Below are 10,738 nucleotides of genomic sequence, written 5' to 3'. Positions count from 1 at the left end.
TGTGTGGACTCGGTTTTTGAGACCCAGCTCCAGCCTTTGGATCCCCTAGGGAAGGCTGTCTAGGAGATCATTTCCTTGGCAGGCAGTGTCCACAGCCCAGCACTGCTAACTTTGTACTTTAAGCAACTACAGCAGGTCCAGCCCAGGCCATTGTCCACTTGGCGGCTCCACCAGCCTGCCAGCATCTGTACTGCATTTGGGGACTTGCAGACTTGGTCTGTAAGCACAAGCCTTTGCTTACTGTGTCCTGTCCCCTGGCCATCTCGGCCTGTGAGGTACAAGGCAGGTTTGTTGTGTCAGAAGGTCACGTGGTGTGAGATCTGCTGCTGAGATACGTGTGTAAACAGCCAAGGCTGCCCCTACCGGGCCAGGATCCTGCTGTATTGTGGGTAGCCAGGCAACTATCTTTCCTGGGAACAGGCCTGCCCTCCCTTTTGGATGTACCCCTAGGAGAAAATGCTCCCTCTTGCTCTCTCATGGGCCCTCAGAATGCCCAGTCCAAGAATGGTGTGGTAGTGACTTCTGCATACAATTAAACAGACAGCAGGAATCCCCTAAGGAACAAGTGAGGGGTAAGATGAAGCATGTGCCCCTCCCCCTCCCGGCACCTGTGGGCTAATGGCTTCTTTTATCACCTTATCAAAGTTGGCTGTACCACTGAAGGGCAAGGAAGGAAGAGGGGACCATGATGGGCTCCTCTGTGATTCCTGCCAGGTTGCTCTGTTTACTTAGTTGCGGCTTCATCTCCCAAACCCGCCTTCCCTGGGATTTTCCATTTGGCTTCTAATTGCTCTGTCTCCCGCAGCCCCGCAGTTAACATTAATACAAACCAGGATGCTGGAGCCAGCCGTACAGATGGCACAAATAGCATTACCCACCATGGCAACCAGCATTTGCGTGGACACTGCCCAAGGGTCTGCAAGAACATTCCAATCCAGCCCTCCAACTTCCGGACCAGAGCTCCAGGCCTCTGCCCCCACATGGCAGGCAGGAAAGCTGTCCTCTTCCTTCCGGGGGGGGGGGACAAGCGACCAGTTGAGAATCATGACACGAAATGGACAACTCTGAGATGCCTGGGGGTGGGTAAGAGGAAGCCAGAAAAGGATGGTACCCCAGGACAGACAATCACGACCCCAGAGTCCGGGAAGGGGATAGAATACTGTTACGTTCTCAGCTGCAGCAGCAGTTTGATGATCCAGGCTCTGTTCTGGGTGGTGAGCAAAACACAGCCCTGTCTTTCTGATGGAGAAGGTGGAGGAGAAGCAAATAAGGCGGTGGCTTGAGAATGGGAGAGCAGGGCAGGTGGTGCAGTTGACAAAGTGCATGTCTTGCAAGCACAAGGACCCGAGTTCAATGCCCAGGACCCTGTTTTTTTTTTTAAAGCCACGTGTGGCAGTACACACTTATAATCCCAGAACTTGAGAGGTACGGAAAGGGGATCCTAGGAGCTCCCTGGCCATCCAGTTTTGCCTACTTGGTGGGGTCAAGGCAGCATGACCCTGTCTCAAAATAAAAAGTAAATGGTGCTTGTCTTAGTGTTACTGCTCTGGCGAAACGCCATGACCAAAGCAAGCTGGGGAGGAAAGGGTTAATTCGCCTCACACTTCCACAGCTCAGTTCCTCATCACAGGGAGTCAGGACAGGAACTCACACAGGGCAGAGACCTGGAGGCAGGAGCTGATGCAGAGGCCAAGGAGGGGCGCTGCTTGCTGTCTTGCTCCTTATAGCTAGCTCAGCCTGCTTTCTTATAGAGCCCAGGACCACCAGCCCAGGCCTGGCACCACCCACCATGGGTGGGGCCTCCCCCATCAGTCACTAATTAAGAAAACGTCCGGCAGCCTGTGTGCAGCCTGATATGGAGACATCTTTTTTTTAAACTGAGGTTCCCTCCTCTCAGATGATTTTAGCTTGTGTCAAGTTGACATAAAACTTACCCAGCACAGTGCTTTCGAAACAAACCCAAAGTTATCATCCAGACTCTGCACGCATGCACACACATGTGCAAATGCCCTTGCCCACATGTACACACACAAAGAATGGAGGGGCACATAGGAGTTGAGCTGTGGGGAATTAAAGTGAGCTCGGGGCTTCAGGGCAAGCACCTGTGGCTTTGGGGTCTGTGGTCGTGGCATTTGTGACCAGGGAAGAGGTGGAACAGAGGTTCAGGCTAGAAGCAATTTTGAAAAGTGACCTGAGTTGCTCCCATGTGCTGACATCATGACCTCAGTCTTCCAGACTCCAGAAATGCAGGAAATAAAATTCTGTTTATAAACCATCCATCCCCTGGTGCTTTGTCGCAGGAGCCGGGGCTAAGGCATTGCGCGAGCACACGAATATGCTATGGTTGGTACAATGCCCGGGTCCCCTGGGAGAATGCATTGGTCAGTTACTTTTGTGAAATGCCTGAAGCTGTTATCAGGAGAGCAGGGTGGGGTTGGTGAGATGACTCAGAAGGTAAAGTCACTCAGTGCAAAGCCTTGATGCTGAGTTCAGTCCCTGCAACCCACAGGCCATAGCTAGGGTTTGTATTGCTATGAAGAGACACCATAACCCCAACTCTTATAAGGGAAAACATTCAATTGGGGTGGCTTACAATTCAGAGGCTTAGTCCATTGTCACCATGGTGGCACATGGTAGCATACGGAGGGCAAGGTGCCGGAGGGGCTGATAGTTCTACATCTTGCAGGCAACAGGAAGTAAACTGTCTCACTGGGCGTGGCTTGACCGTATATGAGACTACAAAGCCCACCTCCACAGTAGCTCACTTCCTCCATTGAGACCACACCTGCCCTAACAAGGTCACACCTCCTGATAGCGCCACTCCCTTTGGGGACCATTTCCTTTCAAACCACCACATTGCATAAGAGGGGAAGGAGAGAACCAACTCCAAAGGGTTGTCCTCTGACCTCCCCATGTGTGCTATGCTATGCACATTCCACACACATATACCACGCCTTTGTATAAAATAAATGTTTTATTTATTTGCTACCTTGCCTGGAAGCAGTGACTACTTTCAGACCCTGAGCACCTGGGGCAGACACTGCCGGGTTCATCTTTGGCTTTTCTGGATGCAGAACGGACTGCCTCCATCCTGAATTCCACGAGGTCAGTCTGCAAAGCGGGAAGCAGGATCAACAAGACCACGGTGAGGCAGGGGTGAGCTTCTGGAGGTTCCAGCTCAAGATCAGGTGTGTCGTGTGGAAGAAACGCCCCCCCCCGCCAAAGCAGGAGCACGCGGTTAGAAACCAGAGGCTTCAGCAGCCATCTTCATTAGCTTGTGGCCAGCCCCTGGGGGAGCTCACTCTAGGACTGTATTAGCCAGGGTTCTCTAAAGGAACAGAACTTCATTCTTCCAAGAATGAGTAAAGCAGAGCTATTAGATTGGCTTACAGGCAGTGCTTGTGCCGTCTAATAGTGCCTGCCTCACGCTGGACAGAGAATCCAGTCCCCAAGGCTGGATGTCTCAGCAGGACCAACCTGGTGCAGAAGTGTGGGTCGTAACCCCCCAAGACCCTCAAAAAAACCTAGATATTTACATTACAATTCAGAACAGTAGCGAAGTTATGGTTATTAAGTGGCAAGGGAAATAATTTTATCCTTGGGGTCGCAGCATCAGGAAGGTTGAGAACCACTGACCTAAAGGGAAGCTACTGGTCTTCAGTGTTAGCTGGAATCCTGAAGAAATTGGTTCTGGTGTGGGCCGATGAATGCCATGTTACAGGATGATTTATCAGGGAGAGTGCGGGCAGGCAGGCAAAAGGAATTTTCAGTCTTCTGTATCCGTCCATCTGGGCGGCTGCACAGGTTTAGGGTGTGTCTTCCTGTTTCAGATGATCCGATCAAGCGAACCCTTTGCAGGAGTGCCCAGCAGCTTGGCCTTTAGTTGATTCGTGTGCAGTCAAACTGACGACCAAGCTGAGCTGTCACAGTGGCCCAAAGTCATCATAGAAAACACCCAACAGCAGTCAGCCTGCAGCTCATCCCTGCCTCACCGTGGTCTTGTCGGGCCTGCTCCTGCTTCGCAGACTGACTGTGTGGAATTTAGGATGGAGGCGGTCCACTCTGCATCCAGAAAAGCCAAAGATGAGGCAGGCAGTGCCAGCCCCAGGTGCTCAGGGCTGAGAGTAGGCCCTGCTCCCTAGTAAAGCGGTTCCTTACAAAGCTCCCCAATAAGGTTCTCTCACATCAGCTCAAGCCCCGCCCCACACCCCATGTGCTCAGAGTGAGTTTTGCTTTGAGAGGGCAGGCCAGCATGTTGCCAGGTCAACAGGACTCTGTCAATGCAGTGTGGCTGACTACAGATCTGTCACAGTCTATCCCAGTGGTGGGCGCCGGGTGCTTCCGGGAGCCAGGTTGGAGAAGAGAACTTGGAGGGAGCTGTGAACCCCCACCCTCACCCCTGTACCCATGCCTAGAGGAGCCAAACCTCAGGTGGAGCTGCAGCAGCTGCCAGAGGCCACGCATGACACCCGCCGCCTCCATCCCTCATCCTTTCTGCTAGGAGGGAGTGTGTATGTTAGATCTGCGTTTGGGTTCCATCTTCCCTTAGGGAATCCATAAGAGACCCTGCCATGGGCAGGCACATCCAGAAAGCTAATTTATTCCCCTAAGTGAGCCCCAGAGCACAAGGTTAAAGGAAGGCCCAAAGAGTTATGAGGTGAGAGAACACGCCCAGAAAGGATAGTGTGAGTCATCCCAGTAGGGGGCAGTGTGGCACTAAAAACCGTAGATAGAGCCCCCCCCCCCAGAAAGCTCCTCATCCCTCCCTCCTTCCACAGGGACTTTGTGAGACCAGGACCCTCACCCAGCCTGTTCCAATATGGACAGCAGAACCCTTGAGGTGACCTTTATACTTTACTGTAGCTTGCATGGCCTCACAAGAAGTTGCTAACCCAGAGGATCCCCACAGATCATCCTGATATCCCACAAGCACCCTCCAGCCTATCTAGATAGGCGCTAAGCAGAGCTGGAGTCCAAACTGAGTATCACAGGCTTAAGGCAGTCCGTGGGCCTTTTCGGATAAGGACACACAGACAGAAAAAGTGCCCGAGTCCCTGAGTACTGTTCAGTGACTGCTCAAAGTCATTATACCCCCAGACCAGGAATCAGGACAAGCTGAGTCCTCTCAGGAAGTCCCTTAAGCCTACATTGTCGTGACATTCTTTCTAACCAGCTGCCCACAAGGGCATCGACGGGGAATTTTGACTTCTGGTTTGGCTTGACCAAATGGAAAGATCTGCTCAGTGACTGCTGGCCATGGGAGTGGGGAAGGGAGGGGTTCTGGGCCAGGCATAGCTGCCTGTCTTCTGTGAAGGACACCCATGCTCAGTGGTTCACACCAGAGCCCCTGGCCCAGTCAAAGGGCTCTGCTAGGACCCCTTCATGTCCTCCTGTGTACCTCATGCAATCCTCTCCCATAAGACAAGGGACTCAAAGGGCCTCATATGTCCACCCACTTTTTAGGTTAAGGGCTAGGGGTTAATCGGGCCATGCCCACTTGCCACAGCCTCCCTCAGTTGCTTTGGAGGGGATGGAAAGCTCCTTTCAGGAGCCTGCAACTCCCCAACACACTCTCCAGGTACTGGGATTAGATGCCACAGTTCTCATTCCTCCAGAAAAGTCTAGGCCCAGGCTACCAGACACAGAGACGTCAGCAGGCTGTTATGGCAATATATTCCCCACCTGTGTACCTTAACTAAAAAGTGCCCGTCCTCCCTGACATTTTCAGGATCATATATTCTCCCCAACTCCCACTCCCATGTAACGCATCCCACCCCAATGGCAAGATGACCTCTTTTCCCCCAACCCCTAGGAATCAGGAGCAGCATGTCTGCAGGGCTATGCTGTGAACTGCTCATCAGTTCCATGGGATGAAATCTCCCTTTTCCTCTGAAACCTGTAAACAGAAGGCACCCCCCAACTCTGCCATGTGGGCATGAACCCCCTCAGAGTTTCTGCCGTACTGTTATAATTCTCTCTAGTGACCCTCTTACCCCAAAAGATGGTCCTTCTCAATATCCCCTCTTGATGCCCAAACACAAGACCTTTCCTTGTTCCAACATTACCTTTCTACCTCACCCTGTGGAATTTGGGACCCCGGAATCCTGTGCACCCCCTCTGGCCTAAGTGGGTTTGTACATTTCATAGGTCACTGTCATGGGCATCTACACCCTTAGGCCCCAGGCAGTAACGATGAGCAATTGTCATGACAGAAAGAGGACACTGAGTGGAACTCAGAGGTACATGGTGAGTGTCTGTCCTAGAGAGCTTGGAGGAGGCATGGGGAGGCAACCCCGAGTCCATCTGCCCATCATCCTACCCTTTCCTCCACACAGCCCACTGCCAGTCCTGGGTCAGGAGGACCATAGAAATAAGAGGCCTCTGTGACCACTTAGGAAGTACAGGGTTCGCTGCACAGAGCATCCAGCCCAGGTCAGCCAGGGCTGACATCCAGCTGTGCCTGTCTCCAGCTGTCACATGCCTGCCATGGGCTGCTTCTGTCCACAGTCAGGGGCAGCCTCCATCCCTTGTCCTCCAGTGCCTGGGTTTTGCTTCCTGTCCTAGCCCTGACCTTGTATGGCAGACAGATACTGTCTCCCAACCTTGATCTTTATCTACAAAGAGAAGACAAGAACAATGACATAACAGAATGGTGAAGGCTCGGGTCCTTATCCTTTGGACCTGGCAATACATTGCTGTCCACTCAAAGAGATGTACAGAGCGACTCAGTTAGGGACCTAGGGATGAGAGGTGACCTTGGACCCTCCAGGTGGCCAATGACCTCATGAAGTCAAGTGAACAACAAAAGGTATGATCCAAGGCAGATGACAGAGGCCACAAGGAGGGGTCAGAGGCAGAGGAGTGAGGGGTTGTTAGGGTCTGTAGAAGGCAAGAGTCTACCCCAGAGCTGCAGGAGAGCCCAGGCCAGCCTTGCCTTGAGCCTGGGACACTGACTTTAGACTCCCGCTACAAGAACTGCAAGATAACAGATCTAAAATGCTCAGCTGGTGCTGACAGGTCACAGCATCAGCACGGACGACACTGGCTGTGAGGGGTCACTGGCTGCTTCCTCGTAAGTGCCAGGCAGGGCTCAGTCACTCTCCCACAAGGTCCCTAAGAGGATTCTCCCACCCCCGCCTCCCTGCCTCTCCCTCTGGCCCCAGGATGACTGTGCCACAGGGAGGCTGGAGGAAGAAGAGTAAGGGTGACCTATGACTGCTCGGAAGGGACAGCGGCCAGTGGAAGCCATGTGGTAGAGATCAGAGTAATTGTATCCTGGCCCCTTTCCGGGCTTGCCCCACCTTGGAGGAGCCAGTGTGGCGGTGAATACTTTAACTAAACTCTGGCTCCCAGCCCTAGTCTCCAGAGCAGAAGCTGGCAAAGGCAAAGGTTAATCTCAGACAACCTGTCAACAGCCCACACAGCAGCTTAAAACAGAGGCACACGGGGACGGTCAGTCACCCTCTACATGCTACCCTTTGTCTGGCTCAGGCCCCGCCCCCCTGCCCCATTTCTCTGGGACCCACTACAGCTCATCTTTCCTCTAGGAGACTTGAGTCCAGGTCACATGACCAGTCATTAAGGAGGGTCATTGTGCCTTTCTGAGCCTCCATTCTCAACTGTAGACTGGATCAGGTACACAAGCTGGCCTGGTCTTGAATGACACATGGGAGGAGTCAAGAGTAAGCACTCTCTTTCTTCCTTTGGCTGAACCAGCATGTGAGGCTTCGGCAAAGTGGCTCATTTCCTACCTGGTCCTTTACTGAGTGACAATGACACTTGTAAAGTGGCAAAGCTTACAACTGCAAGTCACCACAGAGATGTCCCAAGAAATGTAGGAAGAACCCAGCACTTGGGAGGCAGAGGCAGGTGGATCTCTGAGTTCAAGGCCAGCCTGGTCTGAAGAGTGAGTTCCAGGACAGAGAAACCCTGTTTCAAAAAACAAAGGGGAGGGAGAGAGGAAGAGAGGGAAAGGAAGGAAGGAAGGAAGGAAGGAAGGAAGGGAGGGAGGGAGGGAGGGAGGGAGGGAGGGAGGGAGGGAGGAAGGAAGGAAGGAAGGAAGGAAGGAAGGAAGGAAGGAAGGAAGGGAAGGAAGACAAGAAATGTAGGAGGGAGGGAAGTAGATTTCTGAGTCTTGGACTATGTTATATCTGAGATCCAATGATTCCCATCCAATCAACAAAAAGTCTTGAGTGCCTACTGTATGCTAAGCAGAGATTCAACTTAATGTACAAGTCTCTCTTTTCATTGTCCATTTTCAATGAAGCCAGCCCACAGTATGGAGAATTTGCAGGCGCAGCGTGCAATGTTATAGGCATCAGCGTCTTGTGTGTGTGATCAGAAAGCAGCTGGAGCTTTACTGAAAGCAACTGCTTCCCCTGGGGGAGCCACCGCCATTATTAATTCAAGAGCATGATGGGAAAATGACTCCCCACCAGGAAGGCCGGGCTTAGGGAAGGTATTCCCCTCGCTTGCATACTGTGAGTCTCTTTCCTGCTTGTGGGTAAATAAGCCTTAAACCAGTGTGGTCCCTATTTCTGTACCAACCTAGGTGGCTTCTTGTTTGAATGACACAAACCGGGGTTTCTCTGGACCACAAGCCCAGTTGCAAACACTCTGTGTGGAGATGAGAAATGATGAGAGCTGTGGAGGGCTGCGGCGATTGAATTTGCTGCGGACATTAAAGGAAGAAGGACAGTCAGGAATGGGGGGCACAGGACACCAAGGGAGTCTATCAATCGGATTGCAGGATGCTGCATAAGAACCTGTCATGAAGCCCCAATCAGGCAAATGACACCTGGAACTGAGAATACAAACTGGGGGTGACCCCAGTGACTCCGGAGTGCCATCACCACCTGCTATTCCCAAAGAAATTGCCAGTCAGAAGCCGGCATCCTGGAAAGGGAGATGGGAGAGAATTCCTGAGCTGGGGAAGGGAGAAAAGCCCAAGGGATAGCCTAGAAGAACGTGGAGTTCGCTAAGAACAAACAGTGGCCAATGGGAAGGGCTGTTACTGAAGTGACTCACCCAAGGTGGCTTCTAGAAAGGACCGCAAGCCACCTGCTTTCCTGGCTACTTGGTCACTGATTTGTAAGTGAAGTAAGGCGGTAAGGACAGGGACACCCCTGGATCTCACATGCCACTCAGGAGAGCAACAGGTATCCACATGGTGTTCTAGCTTCGTTCCAGTTGCTATGATACACTCTGACAAAAGCAACTTGGCAGGGTTACTTGGCTTACCATCCAAGGTTACAGTGTATCATGTCAGGGAGTCAAGGCCAGAGGCCACTGCTCCTCTCAGGTTTTCCATTCCCACACAATCAGGGGTTCAAACCTAGGGGATGGTACCACCCACATCCACGGTAGTGTTTCCCACCTCAACCCAATTAAGAAAATTTCTCACAGAGGTGTCCCACCGGCCAACCCAATCTAGACAGTACCTCCTGAGACTTTGTATTCAGATGGCTCTAGACTGCATCAATTTGACAATTAAAACCAAGCATCATGTGAGGTTAGTTAGCAGGTGTTGAGATCGACATGTAGGGTTAGGGACCAGGCAGGTTAAAGACTGACCTCCTTGAAGACTTAAGGGGTACCCTTTGCTGATACAGGACACCTGTCAGATCATGGACAGCAAGACAAGTAGGATTTGGGGACTGGAGATGTAGCTCAGTAGGTAGACTGCTTGTCTAGCAAGCATGAAGTCCTGGGTTCAATCCTCAGCACTGAATACTCCTGGTGTGGTGGTGTTTGCCTGTCATTCCAGCACTCAGAGCTGGAGGATCAGGAGTTCAAGGTCATCCTCAGCTACATAGCAAGCTCAAGGCCAGCCTGAGATACGTGAGACACTGTCTTAAAGTAATAATAATAATTAATAATAAGCAATAATAGTGCTAGAGAGAAGCCTTGGCATTTAGGAGCACATATTGTTCTTGCAAAGGACCAAAGTTCAGTTCCCAAATCCACAACGAACTTCACAACCACCTATAACTCCAGCACCAGGAGACCTGATGCCCTCTTCTGGCCTCTGTAAATATCACACAGAGACACATACACATAATTAAAAATAAAAAATAAATCTTTTTTAAAAATTAAATGTAGTTAAGAGTCTTAGGAATGCTTTTTAAAGTTCAAATTAGTACCAAAAAACAATGATGGATAAAATATTAAAATTTTAAATAATACAGAGAAACATTTGGCAGCAGGCCTGGGGCCTGGCAGGCTCTGGCTGAGTGGCAAGACTGTTCTAGAACAGTGGTGCCTGCTTCCCACCAGAGTGCTCACCAGCTGGGAGGACCCAGCATATGGGTCTCTTGCTTCCTAGGATTCAAGAAGGTTTGTTTCATGAAAACTAGAAAAGAACATTTCTTGCTAAGATTAGCATCTTTGAAAAAAAATGGGGGATAGGGCAGCTGGAGAGATGGCTCAGGGGTTAAGAGTACTGGCTGCTCTTCCAGAGGACCTGAGCTCAGTTCCCAGCACCCACATTGGGTAGTTAGCTTCTGTCTCTTTCTAAGTCCAGCTCCAGAGGATCTGATGTCCTCTTCTGGCATGTGTGGGTACTGCACACATGTGACATCTTACTATCTAAATATCTATATAGATAGATAATCTTTAATTTTTTGTTAGAAGATTTAAATTTACATGAGAATGAATGAACCATGAAAGGCATCAAAAATAAAAACGAAGCTCAGTAGAAATAGCTAACTGTGTAAAAATATGCAAAAACAGAACCCTG

Source organism: Mesocricetus auratus, unplaced genomic scaffold (assembly GCF_017639785.1).
Source record: "Mesocricetus auratus isolate SY011 unplaced genomic scaffold, BCM_Maur_2.0 Super-Scaffold_15014, whole genome shotgun sequence".
Taxonomy (NCBI): Eukaryota; Metazoa; Chordata; class Mammalia; order Rodentia; family Cricetidae; genus Mesocricetus; species Mesocricetus auratus.
This window is presented reverse-complemented; position numbering follows the sequence as displayed.